A 24,137-nucleotide genomic window follows, 5' to 3' on the forward strand; every position below is an offset into this window, starting at 1 on the left:
CGTGGCTTTTGCTTTCACCGTCTGCAAGAACTTGTCACATGATCGATTCAGATGTGTATTCATTCGAAAGCCGACCATCGCTGTCATGGAACATCAACTCGTTGGTCCTATGCCGGATCTCAGCTGCGTTGCTGTATTTCCAAACAAAGTGCACCACGAAACCACAAAATCACCAAGCAGAAAGCCTCACCGGCGCAATAAAACATTTGACAGGGATAGACGCACAACTCGATCACCGTACCCATGATGACTGGTGGATGTTGTCTGCAGCAAATCAATCAGTCTCAATTGTTTTCACAAAGAAATGCAAAACATGAAATATATAAAGTATTAAGTCGACCTGGCACAGTCTCGGAGGAGAACCAGAGTTCAGGCTTCAATTCACTTCAAAGATTCGTTCAATGCATTTTCCTGGATCTCTGTTACTCCATTTCCCGCGACTTCCAGAGGGAATTCATTCGCTTGCTCACCTCTCATGCATCGACACTGGAGTCATCATATCCCCAGCAATATCACAGAGTCATTAATAAAAGCAAATTACTGCAGATGCTGGAATTCGAAACCAAAAGAGAAAATGCTGGAAAATCTCAGCAGGTCTGGCACCATCTGCAAGGAGAGAAAAGAGTTGACGTTTCGAGTCTAACTGACCCTTTGGTAAAGATTTTGAAAAAAGGGGAGATTTACAGAGCTATTAACACCAGGCTGAGAGAAGGTGAGTCAAGGCTCCAGATGCAAAGGTGATAATGACAGTGCACGGAGAGATTAAAGGGAGATTAGGAGCCGCGAATGACCAAGGCTGAAGCCAGTGTTACGAGACAAAATATGTGGGGGATGTGTGAAACAGAGACAAAATGGAAAACAGGGGAGAAGCGTAGCAAAGCGGGAAGAGGAGAGGAAAAATGTATTGACAGAGTGGGAAGCGACAGAAAGAGAGACAATCAAGAAATAAGAGGTACACAACAGTGAGAAAAACGCAAATAAAAAAGGTAAGTAAAATAATTGAAATAAAATTATCTGAAGTTGTTTGAATTTAACAACTTCAGACAATTTTACTTCATTATTTTATTCATCTCTTTTATCATTTCACCTGCAATATCATAGAGCCATTAGATATGGACAGCACTGAAAACACAATCTTCGGTCTGGCTCGTCCATTCCGAACAGATATCCTCAACTGATCCAGCCACGATTGCATGCACTTGACCCATGTCTCTCTAAACCCTTCCGATTCAAATACACATCCAAATTCCTTAAAAATATTGGAATTGTAACAGCCATCACCAGCTCGTCCGGCAACTTATTGCAGACACTCACCACCCTTTGCGTGACGCCGTTGCTCCTCACTGCCTGTCGAATTCTCACCCTCCCACACCAGATTTATACCCTGTCGTGCTGCACTGCCCCACCTGAGCGAAACGAACTTATCTATTTACCCGAAAAATGCCCCTCATGATTGAAAAACCTTCATAAGGTCAGCTCCCAGCCTCTGACGCGCCAGGCAAAATAGTGAGAGAGTGTTCAGCCTGTAAGCGTTTGCACCTTTTCCATTTTCAAATGTAGGATGTAGCATGCTGTCTGAAGCAGTCATCTTAGCAGCTGATCTGTCGCTGACAAACGCTGCAGGAAGGCGTGATAACCTGCTAAATATGCTGTCAAACGAAGATTGCAAAAGCAACATGAGTCATTGAGCAAAACGTGCAATTGAGTTCTGCGCTGTTGCTGTCTCTAAAGCAACTGCGTCCTTCGGGAGCAGAAAGAATCCCACAGTTGGGTTACAATTCCAATGCATTTGGCATAAGGTTCGCAGCAGTTTATCAGCAGCACGTAACCCTGACTCCAAAGGTCTGTGAGTTTCCAGAAGCACAGTGAGCGATCGTTGAAGGTACGTCTCAACCAGATGATATTTGTCAACATGACAAGCTGCAGCTGAGCTGGTGGCATTGCGATTGAAATTGCATGCGTCCGAACATTGTGCTTAATTTTGAATATCAGAGCAAATGGTTACCTCGAGTGTGCGCGTTCGGAAGAGTCAATGTTTTTTTTTGTTTAAAAAACTTTGCAACGGATGGAAATACTTCAGACGATCATGCGATCGATTGCAAATCAGAAAACGAATAGCCGCCGTGGTTGTGAGCGCAGGCAATATAAGCCTTTGTTTTGAGCGCTGGGCTCTGTCGGTCGGTTAGCTCAGCTGGTTAGAGCGTGGTGCTAATAACGCCAAGGTCGTGGGTTCAATCCCCACACTGACCATGTGCAGCGCTCGTCTCGTCAGCTGTGCTGTGTCAAGGTTGGTCGTGGCTTTTGCTTTCACCGTCTGCAAGAACTTGTCACATGATCGATTCAGATGTGTATTCATTCGAAAGCCGACCATCGCTGTCATGGAACATCAACTCGTTGGTCCTATGCCGGATCTCAGCTGCGTTGCTGTATTTCCAAACAAAGTGCACCACGAAACCACAAAATCACCAAGCAGAAAGCCTCACCGGCGCAATAAAACATTTGACAGGGATAGACGCACAACTCGATCACCGTACCCATGATGACTGGTGGATGTTGTCTGCAGCAAATCAATCAGTCTCAATTGTTTTCACAAAGAAATGCAAAACATGAAATATATAAAGTATTAAGTCGACCTGGCACAGTCTCGGAGGAGAACCAGAGTTCAGGCTTCAATTCACTTCAAAGATTCGTTCAATGCATTTTCCTGGATCTCTGTTACTCCATTTCCCGCGACTTCCAGAGGGAATTCATTCGCTTGCTCACCTCTCATGCATCGACACTGGAGTCATCATATCCCCAGCAATATCACAGAGTCATTAATAAAAGCAAATTACTGCAGATGCTGGAATTCGAAACCAAAAGAGAAAATGCTGGAAAATCTCAGCAGGTCTGGCACCATCTGCAAGGAGAGAAAAGAGTTGACGTTTCGAGTCTAACTGACCCTTTGGTAAAGATTTTGAAAAAAGGGGAGATTTACAGAGCTATTAACACCAGGCTGAGAGAAGGTGAGTCAAGGCTCCAGATGCAAAGGTGATAATGACAGTGCACGGAGAGATTAAAGGGAGATTAGGAGCCGCGAATGACCAAGGCTGAAGCCAGTGTTACGAGACAAAATATGTGGGGGATGTGTGAAACAGAGACAAAATGGAAAACAGGGGAGAAGCGTAGCAAAGCGGGAAGAGGAGAGGAAAAATGTATTGACAGAGTGGGAAGCGACAGAAAGAGAGACAATCAAGAAATAAGAGGTACACAACAGTGAGAAAAACGCAAATAAAAAAGGTAAGTAAAATAATTGAAATAAAATTATCTGAAGTTGTTTGAATTTAACAACTTCAGACAATTTTACTTCATTATTTTATTCATCTCTTTTATCATTTCACCTGCAATATCATAGAGCCATTAGATATGGACAGCACTGAAAACACAATCTTCGGTCTGGCTCGTCCATTCCGAACAGATATCCTCAACTGATCCAGCCACGATTGCATGCACTTGACCCATGTCTCTCTAAACCCTTCCGATTCAAATACACATCCAAATTCCTTAAAAATATTGGAATTGTAACAGCCATCACCAGCTCGTCCGGCAACTTATTGCAGACACTCACCACCCTTTGCGTGACGCCGTTGCTCCTCACTGCCTGTCGAATTCTCACCCTCCCACACCAGATTTATACCCTGTCGTGCTGCACTGCCCCACCTGAGCGAAACGAACTTATCTATTTACCCGAAAAATGCCCCTCATGATTGAAAAACCTTCATAAGGTCAGCTCCCAGCCTCTGACGCGCCAGGCAAAATAGTGAGAGAGTGTTCAGCCTGTAAGCGTTTGCACCTTTTCCATTTTCAAATGTAGGATGTAGCATGCTGTCTGAAGCAGTCATCTTAGCAGCTGATCTGTCGCTGACAAACGCTGCAGGAAGGCGTGATAACCTGCTAAATATGCTGTCAAACGAAGATTGCAAAAGCAACATGAGTCATTGAGCAAAACGTGCAATTGAGTTCTGCGCTGTTGCTGTCTCTAAAGCAACTGCGTCCTTCGGGAGCAGAAAGAATCCCACAGTTGGGTTACAATTCCAATGCATTTGGCATAAGGTTCGCAGCAGTTTATCAGCAGCACGTAACCCTGACTCCAAAGGTCTGTGAGTTTCCAGAAGCACAGTGAGCGATCGTTGAAGGTACGTCTCAACCAGATGATATTTGTCAACATGACAAGCTGCAGCTGAGCTGGTGGCATTGCGATTGAAATTGCATGCGTCCGAACATTGTGCTTAATTTTGAATATCAGAGCAAATGGTTACCTCGAGTGTGCGCGTTCGGAAGAGTCAATGTTTTTTTTGTTTAAAAAACTTTGCAACGGATGGAAATACTTCAGCCGATCATGCGATCGATTGCAAATCAGAAAACGAATAGCCGCCGTGGTTGTGAGCGCAGGCAATATAAGCCTTTGTTTTGAGCGCTGGGCTCTGTCGGTCGGTTAGCTCAGCTGGTTAGAGCGTGGTGCTAATAACGCCAAGGTCGTGGGTTCAATCCCCACACTGACCATGTGCAGCGCTCGTCTCGTCAGCTGTGCTGTGTCAAGGTTGGTCGTGGCTTTTGCTTTCACCGTCTGCAAGAACTTGTCACATGATCGATTCAGATGTGTATTCATTCGAAAGCCGACCATCGCTGTCATGGAACATCAACTCGTTGGTCCTATGCCGGATCTCAGCTGCGTTGCTGTATTTCCAAACAAAGTGCACCACGAAACCACAAAATCACCAAGCAGAAAGCCTCACCGGCGCAATAAAACATTTGACAGGGATAGACGCACAACTCGATCACCGTACCCATGATGACTGGTGGATGTTGTCTGCAGCAAATCAATCAGTCTCAATTGTTTTCACAAAGAAATGCAAAACATGAAATATATAAAGTATTAAGTCGACCTGGCACAGTCTCGGAGGAGAACCAGAGTTCAGGCTTCAATTCACTTCAAAGATTCGTTCAATGCATTTTCCTGGATCTCTGTTACTCCATTTCCCGCGACTTCCAGAGGGAATTCATTCGCTTGCTCACCTCTCATGCATCGACACTGGAGTCATCATATCCCCAGCAATATCACAGAGTCATTAATAAAAGCAAATTACTGCAGATGCTGGAATTCGAAACCAAAAGAGAAAATGCTGGAAAATCTCAGCAGGTCTGGCACCATCTGCAAGGAGAGAAAAGAGTTGACGTTTCGAGTCTAACTGACCCTTTGGTAAAGATTTTGAAAAAAGGGGAGATTTACAGAGCTATTAACACCAGGCTGAGAGAAGGTGAGTCAAGGCTCCAGATGCAAAGGTGATAATGACAGTGCACGGAGAGATTAAAGGGAGATTAGGAGCCGCGAATGACCAAGGCTGAAGCCAGTGTTACGAGACAAAATATGTGGGGGATGTGTGAAACAGAGACAAAATGGAAAACAGGGGAGAAGCGTAGCAAAGCGGGAAGAGGAGAGGAAAAATGTATTGACAGAGTGGGAAGCGACAGAAAGAGAGACAATCAAGAAATAAGAGGTACACAACAGTGAGAAAAACGCAAATAAAAAAGGTAAGTAAAATAATTGAAATAAAATTATCTGAAGTTGTTTGAATTTAACAACTTCAGACAATTTTACTTCATTATTTTATTCATCTCTTTTATCATTTCACCTGCAATATCATAGAGCCATTAGATATGGACAGCACTGAAAACACAATCTTCGGTCTGGCTCGTCCATTCCGAACAGATATCCTCAACTGATCCAGCCACGATTGCATGCACTTGACCCATGTCTCTCTAAACCCTTCCGATTCAAATACACATCCAAATTCCTTAAAAATATTGGAATTGTAACAGCCATCACCAGCTCGTCCGGCAACTTATTGCAGACACTCACCACCCTTTGCGTGACGCCGTTGCTCCTCACTGCCTGTCGAATTCTCACCCTCCCACACCAGATTTATACCCTGTCGTGCTGCACTGCCCCACCTGAGCGAAACGAACTTATCTATTTACCCGAAAAATGCCCCTCATGATTGAAAAACCTTCATAAGGTCAGCTCCCAGCCTCTGACGCGCCAGGCAAAATAGTGAGAGAGTGTTCAGCCTGTAAGCGTTTGCACCTTTTCCATTTTCAAATGTAGGATGTAGCATGCTGTCTGAAGCAGTCATCTTAGCAGCTGATCTGTCGCTGACAAACGCTGCAGGAAGGCGTGATAACCTGCTAAATATGCTGTCAAACGAAGATTGCAAAAGCAACATGAGTCATTGAGCAAAACGTGCAATTGAGTTCTGCGCTGTTGCTGTCTCTAAAGCAACTGCGTCCTTCGGGAGCAGAAAGAATCCCACAGTTGGGTTACAATTCCAATGCATTTGGCATAAGGTTCGCAGCAGTTTATCAGCAGCACGTAACCCTGACTCCAAAGGTCTGTGAGTTTCCAGAAGCACAGTGAGCGATCGTTGAAGGTACGTCTCAACCAGATGATATTTGTCAACATGACAAGCTGCAGCTGAGCTGGTGGCATTGCGATTGAAATTGCATGCGTCCGAACATTGTGCTTAATTTTGAATATCAGAGCAAATGGTTACCTCGAGTGTGCGCGTTCGGAAGAGTCAATGTTTTTTTTTGTTTAAAAAACTTTGCAACGGATGGAAATACTTCAGACGATCATGCGATCGATTGCAAATCAGAAAACGAATAGCCGCCGTGGTTGTGAGCGCAGGCAATATAAGCCTTTGTTTTGAGCGCTGGGCTCTGTCGGTCGGTTAGCTCAGCTGGTTAGAGCGTGGTGCTAATAACGCCAAGGTCGTGGGTTCAATCCCCACACTGACCATGTGCAGCGCTCGTCTCGTCAGCTGTGCTGTGTCAAGGTTGGTCGTGGCTTTTGCTTTCACCGTCTGCAAGAACTTGTCACATGATCGATTCAGATGTGTATTCATTCGAAAGCCGACCATCGCTGTCATGGAACATCAACTCGTTGGTCCTATGCCGGATCTCAGCTGCGTTGCTGTATTTCCAAACAAAGTGCACCACGAAACCACAAAATCACCAAGCAGAAAGCCTCACCGGCGCAATAAAACATTTGACAGGGATAGACGCACAACTCGATCACCGTACCCATGATGACTGGTGGATGTTGTCTGCAGCAAATCAATCAGTCTCAATTGTTTTCACAAAGAAATGCAAAACATGAAATATATAAAGTATTAAGTCGACCTGGCACAGTCTCGGAGGAGAACCAGAGTTCAGGCTTCAATTCACTTCAAAGATTCGTTCAATGCATTTTCCTGGATCTCTGTTACTCCATTTCCCGCGACTTCCAGAGGGAATTCATTCGCTTGCTCACCTCTCATGCATCGACACTGGAGTCATCATATCCCCAGCAATATCACAGAGTCATTAATAAAAGCAAATTACTGCAGATGCTGGAATTCGAAACCAAAAGAGAAAATGCTGGAAAATCTCAGCAGGTCTGGCACCATCTGCAAGGAGAGAAAAGAGTTGACGTTTCGAGTCTAACTGACCCTTTGGTAAAGATTTTGAAAAAAGGGGAGATTTACAGAGCTATTAACACCAGGCTGAGAGAAGGTGAGTCAAGGCTCCAGATGCAAAGGTGATAATGACAGTGCACGGAGAGATTAAAGGGAGATTAGGAGCCGCGAATGACCAAGGCTGAAGCCAGTGTTACGAGACAAAATATGTGGGGGATGTGTGAAACAGAGACAAAATGGAAAACAGGGGAGAAGCGTAGCAAAGCGGGAAGAGGAGAGGAAAAATGTATTGACAGAGTGGGAAGCGACAGAAAGAGAGACAATCAAGAAATAAGAGGTACACAACAGTGAGAAAAACGCAAATAAAAAAGGTAAGTAAAATAATTGAAATAAAATTATCTGAAGTTGTTTGAATTTAACAACTTCAGACAATTTTACTTCATTATTTTATTCATCTCTTTTATCATTTCACCTGCAATATCATAGAGCCATTAGATATGGACAGCACTGAAAACACAATCTTCGGTCTGGCTCGTCCATTCCGAACAGATATCCTCAACTGATCCAGCCACGATTGCATGCACTTGACCCATGTCTCTCTAAACCCTTCCGATTCAAATACACATCCAAATTCCTTAAAAATATTGGAATTGTAACAGCCATCACCAGCTCGTCCGGCAACTTATTGCAGACACTCACCACCCTTTGCGTGACGCCGTTGCTCCTCACTGCCTGTCGAATTCTCACCCTCCCACACCAGATTTATACCCTGTCGTGCTGCACTGCCCCACCTGAGCGAAACGAACTTATCTATTTACCCGAAAAATGCCCCTCATGATTGAAAAACCTTCATAAGGTCAGCTCCCAGCCTCTGACGCGCCAGGCAAAATAGTGAGAGAGTGTTCAGCCTGTAAGCGTTTGCACCTTTTCCATTTTCAAATGTAGGATGTAGCATGCTGTCTGAAGCAGTCATCTTAGCAGCTGATCTGTCGCTGACAAACGCTGCAGGAAGGCGTGATAACCTGCTAAATATGCTGTCAAACGAAGATTGCAAAAGCAACATGAGTCATTGAGCAAAACGTGCAATTGAGTTCTGCGCTGTTGCTGTCTCTAAAGCAACTGCGTCCTTCGGGAGCAGAAAGAATCCCACAGTTGGGTTACAATTCCAATGCATTTGGCATAAGGTTCGCAGCAGTTTATCAGCAGCACGTAACCCTGACTCCAAAGGTCTGTGAGTTTCCAGAAGCACAGTGAGCGATCGTTGAAGGTACGTCTCAACCAGATGATATTTGTCAACATGACAAGCTGCAGCTGAGCTGGTGGCATTGCGATTGAAATTGCATGCGTCCGAACATTGTGCTTAATTTTGAATATCAGAGCAAATGGTTACCTCGAGTGTGCGCGTTCGGAAGAGTCAATGTTTTTTTTTGTTTAAAAAACTTTGCAACGGATGGAAATACTTCAGACGATCATGCGATCGATTGCAAATCAGAAAACGAATAGCCGCCGTGGTTGTGAGCGCAGGCAATATAAGCCTTTGTTTTGAGCGCTGGGCTCTGTCGGTCGGTTAGCTCAGCTGGTTAGAGCGTGGTGCTAATAACGCCAAGGTCGTGGGTTCAATCCCCACACTGACCATGTGCAGCGCTCGTCTCGTCAGCTGTGCTGTGTCAAGGTTGGTCGTGGCTTTTGCTTTCACCGTCTGCAAGAACTTGTCACATGATCGATTCAGATGTGTATTCATTCGAAAGCCGACCATCGCTGTCATGGAACATCAACTCGTTGGTCCTATGCCGGATCTCAGCTGCGTTGCTGTATTTCCAAACAAAGTGCACCACGAAACCACAAAATCACCAAGCAGAAAGCCTCACCGGCGCAATAAAACATTTGACAGGGATAGACGCACAACTCGATCACCGTACCCATGATGACTGGTGGATGTTGTCTGCAGCAAATCAATCAGTCTCAATTGTTTTCACAAAGAAATGCAAAACATGAAATATATAAAGTATTAAGTCGACCTGGCACAGTCTCGGAGGAGAACCAGAGTTCAGGCTTCAATTCACTTCAAAGATTCGTTCAATGCATTTTCCTGGATCTCTGTTACTCCATTTCCCGCGACTTCCAGAGGGAATTCATTCGCTTGCTCACCTCTCATGCATCGACACTGGAGTCATCATATCCCCAGCAATATCACAGAGTCATTAATAAAAGCAAATTACTGCAGATGCTGGAATTCGAAACCAAAAGAGAAAATGCTGGAAAATCTCAGCAGGTCTGGCACCATCTGCAAGGAGAGAAAAGAGTTGACGTTTCGAGTCTAACTGACCCTTTGGTAAAGATTTTGAAAAAAGGGGAGATTTACAGAGCTATTAACACCAGGCTGAGAGAAGGTGAGTCAAGGCTCCAGATGCAAAGGTGATAATGACAGTGCACGGAGAGATTAAAGGGAGATTAGGAGCCGCGAATGACCAAGGCTGAAGCCAGTGTTACGAGACAAAATATGTGGGGGATGTGTGAAACAGAGACAAAATGGAAAACAGGGGAGAAGCGTAGCAAAGCGGGAAGAGGAGAGGAAAAATGTATTGACAGAGTGGGAAGCGACAGAAAGAGAGACAATCAAGAAATAAGAGGTACACAACAGTGAGAAAAACGCAAATAAAAAAGGTAAGTAAAATAATTGAAATAAAATTATCTGAAGTTGTTTGAATTTAACAACTTCAGACAATTTTACTTCATTATTTTATTCATCTCTTTTATCATTTCACCTGCAATATCATAGAGCCATTAGATATGGACAGCACTGAAAACACAATCTTCGGTCTGGCTCGTCCATTCCGAACAGATATCCTCAACTGATCCAGCCACGATTGCATGCACTTGACCCATGTCTCTCTAAACCCTTCCGATTCAAATACACATCCAAATTCCTTAAAAATATTGGAATTGTAACAGCCATCACCAGCTCGTCCGGCAACTTATTGCAGACACTCACCACCCTTTGCGTGACGCCGTTGCTCCTCACTGCCTGTCGAATTCTCACCCTCCCACACCAGATTTATACCCTGTCGTGCTGCACTGCCCCACCTGAGCGAAACGAACTTATCTATTTACCCGAAAAATGCCCCTCATGATTGAAAAACCTTCATAAGGTCAGCTCCCAGCCTCTGACGCGCCAGGCAAAATAGTGAGAGAGTGTTCAGCCTGTAAGCGTTTGCACCTTTTCCATTTTCAAATGTAGGATGTAGCATGCTGTCTGAAGCAGTCATCTTAGCAGCTGATCTGTCGCTGACAAACGCTGCAGGAAGGCGTGATAACCTGCTAAATATGCTGTCAAACGAAGATTGCAAAAGCAACATGAGTCATTGAGCAAAACGTGCAATTGAGTTCTGCGCTGTTGCTGTCTCTAAAGCAACTGCGTCCTTCGGGAGCAGAAAGAATCCCACAGTTGGGTTACAATTCCAATGCATTTGGCATAAGGTTCGCAGCAGTTTATCAGCAGCACGTAACCCTGACTCCAAAGGTCTGTGAGTTTCCAGAAGCACAGTGAGCGATCGTTGAAGGTACGTCTCAACCAGATGATATTTGTCAACATGACAAGCTGCAGCTGAGCTGGTGGCATTGCGATTGAAATTGCATGCGTCCGAACATTGTGCTTAATTTTGAATATCAGAGCAAATGGTTACCTCGAGTGTGCGCGTTCGGAAGAGTCAATGTCTTTTTTGTTTAAAAAACTTTGCAATGGATGGAAATACTTCAGACGATCATGCGATCGATTGCAAATCAGAAAACGAATAGCCGCCGTGGTTGTGAGCGCAGGCAATATAAGCCTTTGTTTTGAGCGTTGGGCTCTGTCGGTCGGTTAGCTCAGCTGGTTAGAGCGTGGTGCTAATAACGCCAAGGTCGTGGGTTCAATCCCCACACTGACCATGTGCAGCGCTCGTCTCGTCAGCTGTGCTGTGTCAAGGTTGGTCGTGGCTTTTGCTTTCACCGTCTGCAAGAACTTGTCACATGATCGATTCAGATGTGTATTCATTCGAAAGCCGACCATCGCTGTCATGGAACATCAACTCGTTGGTCCTATGCCGGATCTCAGCTGCGTTGCTGTATTTCCAAACAAAGTGCACCACGAAACCACAAAATCACCAAGCAGAAAGCCTCACCGGCGCAATAAAACATTTGACAGGGATAGACGCACAACTCGATCACCGTACCCATGATGACTGGTGGATGTTGTCTGCAGCAAATCAATCAGTCTCAATTGTTTTCACAAAGAAATGCAAAACATGAAATATATAAAGTATTAAGTCGACCTGGCACAGTCTCGGAGGAGAACCAGAGTTCAGGCTTCAATTCACTTCAAAGATTCGTTCAATGCATTTTCCTGGATCTCTGTTACTCCATTTCCCGCGACTTCCAGAGGGAATTCATTCGCTTGCTCACCTCTCATGCATCGACACTGGAGTCATCATATCCCCAGCAATATCACAGAGTCATTAATAAAAGCAAATTACTGCAGATGCTGGAATTCGAAACCAAAAGAGAAAATGCTGGAAAATCTCAGCAGGTCTGGCACCATCTGCAAGGAGAGAAAAGAGTTGACGTTTCGAGTCTAACTGACCCTTTGGTAAAGATTTTGAAAAAAGGGGAGATTTACAGAGCTATTAACACCAGGCTGAGAGAAGGTGAGTCAAGGCTCCAGATGCAAAGGTGATAATGACAGTGCACGGAGAGATTAAAGGGAGATTAGGAGCCGCGAATGACCAAGGCTGAAGCCAGTGTTACGAGACAAAATATGTGGGGGATGTGTGAAACAGAGACAAAATGGAAAACAGGGGAGAAGCGTAGCAAAGCGGGAAGAGGAGAGGAAAAATGTATTGACAGAGTGGGAAGCGACAGAAAGAGAGACAATCAAGAAATAAGAGGTACACAACAGTGAGAAAAACGCAAATAAAAAAGGTAAGTAAAATAATTGAAATAAAATTATCTGAAGTTGTTTGAATTTAACAACTTCAGACAATTTTACTTCATTATTTTATTCATCTCTTTTATCATTTCACCTGCAATATCATAGAGCCATTAGATATGGACAGCACTGAAAACACAATCTTCGGTCTGGCTCGTCCATTCCGAACAGATATCCTCAACTGATCCAGCCACGATTGCATGCACTTGACCCATGTCTCTCTAAACCCTTCCGATTCAAATACACATCCAAATTCCTTAAAAATATTGGAATTGTAACAGCCATCACCAGCTCGTCCGGCAACTTATTGCAGACACTCACCACCCTTTGCGTGACGCCGTTGCTCCTCACTGCCTGTCGAATTCTCACCCTCCCACACCAGATTTATACCCTGTCGTGCTGCACTGCCCCACCTGAGCGAAACGAACTTATCTATTTACCCGAAAAATGCCCCTCATGATTGAAAAACCTTCATAAGGTCAGCTCCCAGCCTCTGACGCGCCAGGCAAAATAGTGAGAGAGTGTTCAGCCTGTAAGCGTTTGCACCTTTTCCATTTTCAAATGTAGGATGTAGCATGCTGTCTGAAGCAGTCATCTTAGCAGCTGATCTGTCGCTGACAAACGCTGCAGGAAGGCGTGATAACCTGCTAAATATGCTGTCAAACGAAGATTGCAAAAGCAACATGAGTCATTGAGCAAAACGTGCAATTGAGTTCTGCGCTGTTGCTGTCTCTAAAGCAACTGCGTCCTTCGGGAGCAGAAAGAATCCCACAGTTGGGTTACAATTCCAATGCATTTGGCATAAGGTTCGCAGCAGTTTATCAGCAGCACGTAACCCTGACTCCAAAGGTCTGTGAGTTTCCAGAAGCACAGTGAGCGATCGTTGAAGGTACGTCTCAACCAGATGATATTTGTCAACATGACAAGCTGCAGCTGAGCTGGTGGCATTGCGATTGAAATTGCATGCGTCCGAACATTGTGCTTAATTTTGAATATCAGAGCAAATGGTTACCTCGAGTGTGCGCGTTCGGAAGAGTCAATGTTTTTTTTTGTTAAAAAACTTTGCAACGGATGGAAATACTTCAGACGATCATGCGATCGATTGCAAATCAGAAAACGAATAGCCGCCGTGGTTGTGAGCGCAGGCAATATAAGCCTTTGTTTTGAGCGCTGGGCTCTGTCGGTCGGTTAGCTCAGCTGGTTAGAGCGTGGTGCTAATAACGCCAAGGTCGTGGGTTCAATCCCCACACTGACCATGTGCAGCGCTCGTCTCGTCAGCTGTGCTGTGTCAAGGTTGGTCGTGGCTTTTGCTTTCACCGTCTGCAAGAACTTGTCACATGATCGATTCAGATGTGTATTCATTCGAAAGCCGACCATCGCTGTCATGGAACATCAACTCGTTGGTCCTATGCCGGATCTCAGCTGCGTTGCTGTATTTCCAAACAAAGTGCACCACGAAACCACAAAATCACCAAGCAGAAAGCCTCACCGGCGCAATAAAACATTTGACAGGGATAGACGCACAACTCGATCACCGTACCCATGATGACTGGTGGATGTTGTCTGCAGCAAATCAATCAGTCTCAATTGTTTTCACAAAGAAATGCAAAACATGAAATATATAAAGTATTAAGTCGACCTGGCACAGTCTCGGAGGAGAACCAGAGTTCAGGCTTCAATTCACTTCAAAGATTCGTTCAATGCATTTTCCTGGATCTCTGTTACTCCATTTCCCGCGACTTCCAGAGGGAATTCATTCGCTTGCTCACCTCTCATGCATCGACACTGGAGTCATCATATCCCCAGCAATATCACAGAGTCATTAATAAAAGCAAATTACTGCAGATGCTGGAATTCGAAACCAAAAGAGAAAATGCTGGAAAATCTCAGCAGGTCTGGCACCATCTGCAAGGAGAGAAAAGAGTTGACGTTTCGAGTCTAACTGACCCTTTGGTAAAGATTTTGAAAAAAGGGGAGATTTACAGAGCTATTAACACCAGGCTGAGAGAAGGTGAGTCAAGGCTCCAGATGCAAAGGTGATAATGACAGTGCACGGAGAGATTAAAGGGAGATTAGGAGCCGCGAATGACCAAGGCTGAAGCCAGTGTTACGAGACAAAATATGTGGGGGATGTGTGAAACAGAGACAAAATGGAAAACAGGGGAGAAGCGTAGCAAAGCGGGAAGAGGAGAGGAAAAATGTATTGACAGAGTGGGAAGCGACAGAAAGAGAGACAATCAAGAAATAAGAGGTACACAACAGTGAGAAAAACGCAAATAAAAAAGGTAAGTAAAATAATTGAAATAAAATTATCTGAAGTTGTTTGAATTTAACAACTTCAGACAATTTTACTTCATTATTTTATTCATCTCTTTTATCATTTCACCTGCAATATCATAGAGCCATTAGATATGGACAGCACTGAAAACACAATCTTCGGTCTGGCTCGTCCATTCCGAACAGATATCCTCAACTGATCCAGCCACGATTGCATGCACTTGACCCATGTCTCTCTAAACCCTTCCGATTCAAATACACATCCAAATTCCTTAAAAATATTGGAATTGTAACAGCCATCACCAGCTCGTCCGGCAACTTATTGCAGACACTCACCACCCTTTGCGTGACGCCGTTGCTCCTCACTGCCTGTCGAATTCTCACCCTCCCACACCAGATTTATACCCTGTCGTGCTGCACTGCCCCACCTGAGCGAAACGAACTTATCTATTTACCCGAAAAATGCCCCTCATGATTGAAAAACCTTCATAAGGTCAGCTCCCAGCCTCTGACGCGCCAGGCAAAATAGTGAGAGAGTGTTCAGCCTGTAAGCGTTTGCACCTTTTCCATTTTCAAATGTAGGATGTAGCATGCTGTCTGAAGCAGTCATCTTAGCAGCTGATCTGTCGCTGACAAACGCTGCAGGAAGGCGTGATAACCTGCTAAATATGCTGTCAAACGAAGATTGCAAAAGCAACATGAGTCATTGAGCAAAACGTGCAATTGAGTTCTGCGCTGTTGCTGTCTCTAAAGCAACTGCGTCCTTCGGGAGCAGAAAGAATCCCACAGTTGGGTTACAATTCCAATGCATTTGGCATAAGGTTCGCAGCAGTTTATCAGCAGCACGTAACCCTGACTCCAAAGGTCTGTGAGTTTCCAGAAGCACAGTGAGCGATCGTTGAAGGTACGTCTCAACCAGATGATATTTGTCAACATGACAAGCTGCAGCTGAGCTGGTGGCATTGCGATTGAAATTGCATGCGTCCGAACATTGTGCTTAATTTTGAATATCAGAGCAAATGGTTACCTCGAGTGTGCGCGTTCGGAAGAGTCAATGTTTTTTTTTGTTTAAAAAACTTTGCAACGGATGGAAATACTTCAGACGATCATGCGATCGATTGCAAATCAGAAAACGAATAGCCGCCGTGGTTGTGAGCGCAGGCAATATAAGCCTTTGTTTTGAGCGCTGGGCTCTGTCGGTCGGTTAGCTCAGCTGGTTAGAGCGTGGTGCTAATAACGCCAAGGTCGTGGGTTCAATCCCCACACTGACCATGTGCAGCGCTCGTCTCGTCAGCTGTGCTGTGTCAAGGTTGGTCGTGGCTTTTGCTTTCACCGTCTGCAAGAACTTGTCACATGATCGATTCAGATGTGTATTCATTCGAAAGCCGACCATCGCTGTCATGGAACATCAACTCGTTGGTCCTATGCCGGATCTCAGCTGCGTTGCTGTATTTCCAAACAAAGTGCACCACGAAACCACAAAATCACCAAGCAGAAAGCCTCACCGGCGCAATAAAACATTTGACAGGGATAGACGCACAACTCGATCACCGTACCCATGATGACTGGTGGATGTTGTCTGCAGCAAATCAATCAGTCTCAATTGTTTTCACAAAGAAATGCAAAACATGAAATATATAAAGTATTAAGTCGACCTGGCACAGTCTCGGAGGAGAACCAGAGTTCAGGCTTCAATTCACTTCAAAGATTCGTTCAATGCATTTTCCTGGATCTCTGTTACTCCATTTCCCGCGACTTCCAGAGGGAATTCATTCGCTTGCTCACCTCTCATGCATCGACACTGGAGTCATCATATCCCCAGCAATATCACAGAGTCATTAATAAAAGCAAATTACTGCAGATGCTGGAATTCGAAACCAAAAGAGAAAATGCTGGAAAATCTCAGCAGGTCTGGCACCATCTGCAAGGAGAGAAAAGAGTTGACGTTTCGAGTCTAACTGACCCTTTGGTAAAGATTTTGAAAAAAGGGGAGATTTACAGAGCTATTAACACCAGGCTGAGAGAAGGTGAGTCAAGGCTCCAGATGCAAAGGTGATAATGACAGTGCACGGAGAGATTAAAGGGAGATTAGGAGCCGCGAATGACCAAGGCTGAAGCCAGTGTTACGAGACAAAATATGTGGGGGATGTGTGAAACAGAGACAAAATGGAAAACAGGGGAGAAGCGTAGCAAAGCGGGAAGAGGAGAGGAAAAATGTATTGACAGAGTGGGAAGCGACAGAAAGAGAGACAATCAAGAAATAAGAGGTACACAACAGTGAGAAAAACGCAAATAAAAAAGGTAAGTAAAATAATTGAAATAAAATTATCTGAAGTTGTTTGAATTTAACAACTTCAGACAATTTTACTTCATTATTTTATTCATCTCTTTTATCATTTCACCTGCAATATCATAGAGCCATTAGATATGGACAGCACTGAAAACACAATCTTCGGTCTGGCTCGTCCATTCCGAACAGATATCCTCAACTGATCCAGCCACGATTGCATGCACTTGACCCATGTCTCTCTAAACCCTTCCGATTCAAATACACATCCAAATTCCTTAAAAATATTGGAATTGTAACAGCCATCACCAGCTCGTCCGGCAACTTATTGCAGACACTCACCACCCTTTGCGTGACGCCGTTGCTCCTCACTGCCTGTCGAATTCTCACCCTCCCACACCAGATTTATACCCTGTCGTGCTGCACTGCCCCACCTGAGCGAAACGAACTTATCTATTTACCCGAAAAATGCCCCTCATGATTGAAAAACCTTCATAAGGTCAGCTCCCAGCCTCTGACGCGCCAGGCAAAATAGTGAGAGAGTGTTCAGCCTGTAAGCGTTTGCACCTTTTCCATTTTCAAATGTAGGATGTAGCATGCTGTCTGAAGCAGTCATCTTAGCAGCTGATCTGTCGCTGACAAACGCTGCAGGAAGGCGTGATAACCTGCTAAATATGCTGTCAAACGAAGATTGCAAAAGCAACATGAGTCATTGAGCAAAACGTGCAATTGAGTTCTGCGCTGTTGCTGACTCTAAAGCAACTGCGTCCTTCGGGAGCAGAAAGAATCCCACAGTTGGGTTACAATTCCAATGCATTTGGCATAAGGTTCGCAGCAGTTTATCAGCAGCACGTAACCCTGACTCCAAAGGTCTGTGAGTTTCCAGAAGCACAGTGAGCGATCGTTGAAGGTACGTTACAATAGCCGCCGTGGTTATGAGCGTCGGCAATATAGGCATATGCTTTGAAGCAGAGTGCTCGTTGGTTGGTTAGATCAGCTGGTTCGAGCATGGTGCTAATAGCGCCACGGTCGTTGGTTCAGTTCCCACGCTGACCACGTGCAGCGCTCGTCTCGTCAGCTGTTCTGTGTCAAGGTTTGTCGTGGCTTTTGCTTTCACCGTCGGCAAGAACTTGTCACATGATCGATTCAGATGTGTATTCATTCGAAAGCCGGCCATCGCTGTCCTGGAACATCAACTCGTCGGTCCCATGCCGGATCTCAGCTGCGTTGCTGTATTTCCAACAAATTGTCCCACAAAATCACGAAGCAGAAAGCCTCACCAGCGCAATATATCATTTGACAAGGACAGACGCACAACTCGATTACCGTACCCATGATGACTGGTGGATGTTGTCTGCAGCAAATCAATCAGTCTCAATTGTTTTCACAAAGAAATGCAAAGGGACAATCGGGACATGAAGCCAGAGGAAGGAGGTGAGGTCTTCAATGAATACTTCCCATCTGTATTCACACAGGAGCAAGGCATTATAGCTGGGGGTTTCAGTTGGGATGGTGATTTTCTCAAACATATTACGATCAATAAGGAAGAGGTATTTTATGTTTTCACAGGCTTAAATGTGGAGAAATCCCCAGTGCCCAATTGAATGTATCCCACGCTGCTATGGGAGGTGCTATGGGAGGTAAGGGAGGAGATTGCTCGGGCCCTGGTGTATATATTTAATACTTTGCTGGCCACTGATAAAGTGTGGAATGACTGGCGGATAGCTAATGTGGTTCCTTTGTTCAAGAAGGGCAGCAGGGATAGGCCAGCTGATTAAAGAGCAGACAGTCTGACAGCAGGGGGAGAGAAATTGTTGGGAACAATTCTGAGGAACAGAATGAATCAAAAATTGGAAAGGCAGAGATCGATTTGGGATACTCATCATACATTTGGTAGAGTAAGATCCTTTCCCAAATTCAGCCGAGATTTTTATTTGAAATTATGATTGAGGATTTTGATGAGGGCTGTGCAGATGATGTGGGTTACATGGAGTTCATTACATCGTTTCACAAGATCCCACATAGAAGGCTGGTCAAACAGACCAATGGGATCCAAGGCAATTTGGCAAACAGGATCCACAACTGGTGGAGGGCTGTTTTTACAATTGAAATTCTTTCACTAACGGATGTACCACAGGGATCTGTGCGGGAGCCGTTGCTGTTTATTATATACATTAATAACTCTGATGTGAAAGCAGAAGGTATCATTAGTAGGTTTGCAGATGACATGAAAGCTGAGGGTGTTGTCCATAGTGAGGTGGATGGTGCCAGGCTGCAGTCTGAATGTAGAGGCTGGGACAGAATTTCAAGACAGGAACTCAAGTAGAAACATCAGGAAAGAGCACAGCAGACATTGAGGGAAAACTGAGTGACTAAAGTGCATTCATTTCAAAATAAAAGGCGTAATAATTAAGGCAAATGAAGTCAGCGCATGGATGAGAACATGGGACTGGAATACCATAGATATGGCAGAAACACAGCTGAGTGTGGGACAGGACTGGGAGCTCAATGTTCCAGGGTACAGATTCCATACGAAGGATAGAACAGGAGGTGAGAGAGGAGGGGGTGGAGTTTTTGATCAGTGAAATATCACTGCAGCACTTGGAGAGGATATTCCTGGGGAACACCCATTGAAGCTATAATGGTGCAATTGAGATATGGGAATGGGCCATCAGTTTGATATGACTGTACTACAGGCTGCCAACAGTCAGCGAGAGTTTGAGCAGCAAATATGTTGGGAGATCTCAGATATCTGTAAGAATGATAGGGTTGGAATGGTCAGGGATTTTAACTTTCCAAACCTAGTCTGGGACTGCCAGAGTGCTCAGAGCTTGAATGGGTGGGATTTGTTCGGCATGTACAAGAAAAATGTCTCAGTCAGAATGTAAATGGTTGGACTGCAGGAAGGGGTAAAACCTGACTACGCCTTGGGGAACAAGGTAGGGAAAGGGACTGAGGCACTAGTGGGACAACACTTTGGCAAAGTGAGCACAATTGTATTAGTTTGAATATAGTGATGGAAATGCACAAGCCTAGTCCACAAGTTAAAGATCAAAATTTGTCTTGCCGCAATCCAGAAGGTATTGGTGAAGAGCTTTTGGCAATTGATTGTGGAGGTTATTTGCAGGTAAAGGGACGTCAGGCAGGTGGGAAGCTTTCAAAAGAGCGATAAAATGATATTTGAGGGATATCATATTTCTGTTAGTGTGAAGGACAATGCTGACACAAGTGGGATACACTGATGACTGGGGGTATTGAGACTCTGGTCAACAAAAAGGGGGCACGTGTCACATAGCCAGCTGGATTCAGGGAATCTATTGAAGAACATTGCAGGTGGAGTATTCACTTAAGAGGGAAATCAGGAGGGCACAAAGGGGACTACAGAAAGCATTGCCAGATCAGGCTGAGGAAAATCCAAAGTGATTCTTCAAGTATATTCTTCAGGAGATTAACTAGGGGAAGAATGTGGCTCCTTGACGACGAATGGGGCCATCCAAGTGTGGAAACACAGAAGATGGGTGAGATCCTGAACAAAAATTTCATGTTTGAACTTAACTTGGTGAAATACTGGGCAAGTCAGGGAATAAGGAACAATAACGTCTTCAAAAGACTCCACTTAACTTAACAGGCGGTAGTGAAGGTTCTATAATGCGTATAAGATGGACAAATCCTTGGGAACTAATCATGTATATCCTAGGATATTGCGGGAAGCTCAGGAAGAAATTGTGGGGTCCCATAAAGAGATATTTCTATCACTGATAGCCATGGGAGAATGGAATAGGGAAGGTTAGATGGGCTTCAGATTGGGTCCACAGGTTAGCACACATTGAGGGCCGAAGGGCCTGTACTGTACTGTCATGTTCTTATGTTCTGTGTCTGGAGGATATAAGGAGGAGATGGGAGAGAAAAAAAAACTTCAAAGAATTTGGAGGAGAAGATTTTCCACACAGAGTACAGTGCAGGTAGGAAATGGGATTCGAGGGGAAGTGATAGAGAAAAGTACAATAACAACATGGAAAAGACATTTGTGCAGGTACATGGAGAGGAGAAGGTTTGAAGGGATATGGGTCAAGTGCAGGGAAACGCGACTCGTTCATAGACTCTGTTCAGCATGAACTAGTTCGATCGAAGGAACCTGTTCCGTGCTGGATGACCCTGTCTCCTGTTATTGTAGGAGACTACTGAGATAAGGCACGTTATAGACACTGAAGCAAGTTGCAGCGATAGGGCTGGTAGTCAGGAATGCAGTACAATCCAAATATGTGGAGACAGTATAGGGAAGGGAGGATTCCAATATGTAGAGGGAGTATAGGGAAGGGAGGATGTTACCGGGATAGGAACTGTTATAGGAGTTACAAATTATTGAAGACACTAAGTCACCATGACATTCCATAGATAGATTATTGCAGAGTAGTGAGTCTTAGCACAACAGAACTTACTATAAGGTTTTGATTGAGCCTGGGGTGTGTCTGTACTGTGCACCCCCTCCAGCACTGTATCTATGTCATGTTTTGTTGTCTGATGTTGGGAGCTCTGTCTTTGCTGTCTGCTCTGTTCACTGTAGTGATCTTACCTCACTGCAGGACTTATTGAACACTCCAAATCTCCCTTCTCTTTGTCTCCCTGGCTGATCAACCATCTTCAATGTGGCGATGGACGAGACATCCAGCAGCTGGGAAGTCTATTGAGTCAGGCCGTTCCTCATACCTACAGGAGTCAGAGGAATCAACAATTTGGGAAATTAGACTGATCCCGTGAGGGATACACATGGACAATGAAACTAAGTCCAACAGAGATCTGAAAAACCCTGTCTCCATCCCTTGCATATGCTGCTGCGTCTCTCTGGAGTAAAGACTTCAATTGGTTCAGGATCCGGAGAAGCTGCAAGAGTGAGAGACGCTGACAGGGGCAGCAATTCGACCCTCACAGTGAGGGACACCTCATGAAGAGAGTCTGAGTGATATCACCAGAGGGCAGGAAAATTTCATAACGAAACAATCATGTAGGAAGAACAGGTTTAGGTTCCGGATGTCCTGGTGTCAGTGCTCAGGAATGAGCAACCTTTCAGCAGGTGAAGCGATGACCTCGTGGTATTATTGCGAGAGCATGTATCCAAAAGCTCACCCAATGTTCAGTGGAGGCAGGTTTAAATCCCACCATCAGAAATGGTGGAATTTGCAATCATCATTTTTTTTAAAATTGCAATTAACCATCTATGAATATGTCTGAAATCATTCCTGATGTCCAAAACAATGTTTGTTCATCAAAAATACACTAGGGGGCAACTACCATTCTCACATGGTTTGTACAACAACCCCACAGCAAAGTGTTTGCCTCTGAAATGGCCGTGCAAGTTACTCAGCTCAAGGGCAGCGAGGGCTGGGCAGAAAAGGCTGGTCAGCCAGAGACACCAACATCCCATACCTGAGTTTAAAAATAAACCATTCGGATTGTCCCACTGGAAGTATGCTGGGACCAGTGTCCTGGCCAATCACGTCGGTAGTTTTAGGGACAGGGATTTAAACTGACAGAGAGGATGCAGGGACAGGGTTCAGGTGAAAGGAGCTTTCCAAATCCAAATAGAAAAGGTGAAGCTTTGGAACAGCATGGGGATGTGGCTGAAGACAAGCAGAAAGGAACAGGATGGGACCAAGTTTAACTAAAACTGTGCATCAGCGAATCACTTTGTGACAGGAAATTGTAGGAAACAGTTAAATTATGTTTTTTTTGGAATGGACAAAGTCTCTGCCATAAGGTAGATGAATTTGTGACAGAGATAAAAGAGAGTTAGACACCAGGGTGACGTGGTTACAGGGTGAAAAAAGGTGGACATAAATATTCAAATGGTTCACAACTTTGTGGAAACTCATGCAAAGTGGACAACGCTAACAATAATTGATAACAAAGGCATTACAGAGAAAGTATTTGGCCGCAGATCATGAAGTAGAGTCAGTCTGAATGTAAATTCTGGCTACTACTTGCCAAGGACACAAGCAGCAGAACAGTTTTAGGCCACTGAACAGCATTTCATTGCTCATCACTGCATCACACAGGAACTCATTGGAATTTTTAATAAAGGCATTAAGAAAAATTCAGTGAAAATTCAAAATTCGCATAATCCTGACAATCACACTGACAACAGTGATATTGGAAGGGAAGTTCGGAGAATTTTTTTCAGTGTTTCTTTAAATAACACATTGTGCAACTGGCTCGGGATGTAACTAAGTCAGATCGACCGTTGCGTGATGAAACTTAGTGAATGAGTAATGTCACCTGGAGAGATCCTCTGGGAAATTGTGATAAAGTGCAGTTTAAAGAAATATAAAGTTTTAAAGTGAATCACAGAAAGGACAAGCTACAACTAAAAACAAAAATTGCCAATTGCATGAGTTTGAGAGAAGAACTGACCAAGGTAAACAACCTAACAGACTGAAACATGTGTGCGCGTAAATGAACAGTGGTAAACATTTGAAGGAACAGTGTAAATCACTGAACAAAAGAATATTCCATTGAAACAGACAAAACCTTAACAAGAAACTCACACCTGTCCCTCACTCAGAACAAAATGGATCATATTAGATTATGAGGCTGAGAAGATCACCAAAAAGTACTTAAAATCCTGAAGTGAGAGTGTGCTTTAGGAGTAGATTTTAAAGGGGTTGCAAAGGGTCTGCTTGCAGGAGGAGGGCAATTGGAAGAGGAATCCCTGTGAGGGTATAATGTCACAATAGGAACAGGGAGAGGTGAAGGTGCTGGAGGTGGTGAGAGTGTTACAGAGAGTGGTCAGGGCCTGAAGTGTGTTTCAAACTAAGTATGAGTGTTGCAGCTGGAGGGGTTTGCAGAGGTAGGGAGGGACATATGTATTTTATTTAATCATTTCTGGGATGTGGGTGTCACTGCCTGGACTTACATTCTTTGACCCCACTCTTAATTACCCACAGAGCAGCTCAGAGTCAGCCCTCTTGTTGTGGGTCTGGAGTCACATGTTGGCCAGACCAGGTGAGAATATTTGTTGTCCTTCCCTAAAGCAGGGAAGTGAACCTGATGAGTTCTTCCTACTGATCAGCAATGCATTTATGGTGGCCTCGCCAATGTCTTGTACAGATACAACATGACA

General features: G+C 44.5%; 7 non-coding genes across 7 annotated transcripts; all 7 read left to right on the plus strand.

The window, feature by feature from the left end:
* The first annotated feature begins 2,176 nt into the window (after positions 1-2,176).
* On the plus strand, positions 2,177-2,250 carry trnai-aau (transfer RNA isoleucine (anticodon AAU)). The gene has a single exon. It is a non-coding gene; the product is annotated as a tRNA-Ile (tRNA).
* A 2,218-nt stretch (positions 2,251-4,468) lies between these two features.
* Positions 4,469-4,542, plus strand: trnai-aau (transfer RNA isoleucine (anticodon AAU)). The gene has a single exon. It is a non-coding gene; the product is annotated as a tRNA-Ile (tRNA).
* Positions 4,543-6,761: 2,219 nt separating this feature from the next.
* On the plus strand, positions 6,762-6,835 carry trnai-aau (transfer RNA isoleucine (anticodon AAU)). The gene has a single exon. It is a non-coding gene; the product is annotated as a tRNA-Ile (tRNA).
* A 2,219-nt stretch (positions 6,836-9,054) lies between these two features.
* trnai-aau (transfer RNA isoleucine (anticodon AAU)) lies at positions 9,055-9,128 on the plus strand. The gene has a single exon. It is a non-coding gene; the product is annotated as a tRNA-Ile (tRNA).
* Positions 9,129-11,346: 2,218 nt separating this feature from the next.
* On the plus strand, positions 11,347-11,420 carry trnai-aau (transfer RNA isoleucine (anticodon AAU)). Its single transcript has one exon. It is a non-coding gene; the product is annotated as a tRNA-Ile (tRNA).
* Positions 11,421-13,638: 2,218 nt separating this feature from the next.
* Positions 13,639-13,712, plus strand: trnai-aau (transfer RNA isoleucine (anticodon AAU)). The gene has a single exon. It is a non-coding gene; the product is annotated as a tRNA-Ile (tRNA).
* Positions 13,713-15,931: 2,219 nt separating this feature from the next.
* On the plus strand, positions 15,932-16,005 carry trnai-aau (transfer RNA isoleucine (anticodon AAU)). The gene has a single exon. It is a non-coding gene; the product is annotated as a tRNA-Ile (tRNA).
* Positions 16,006-24,137: the final 8,132 nt, after the last annotated feature.

Source organism: Hemiscyllium ocellatum, unplaced genomic scaffold (genome assembly GCF_020745735.1).
Source record: "Hemiscyllium ocellatum isolate sHemOce1 unplaced genomic scaffold, sHemOce1.pat.X.cur. scaffold_234_pat_ctg1, whole genome shotgun sequence".
Lineage (NCBI taxonomy): Eukaryota > Metazoa > Chordata > Chondrichthyes > Orectolobiformes > Hemiscylliidae > Hemiscyllium > Hemiscyllium ocellatum.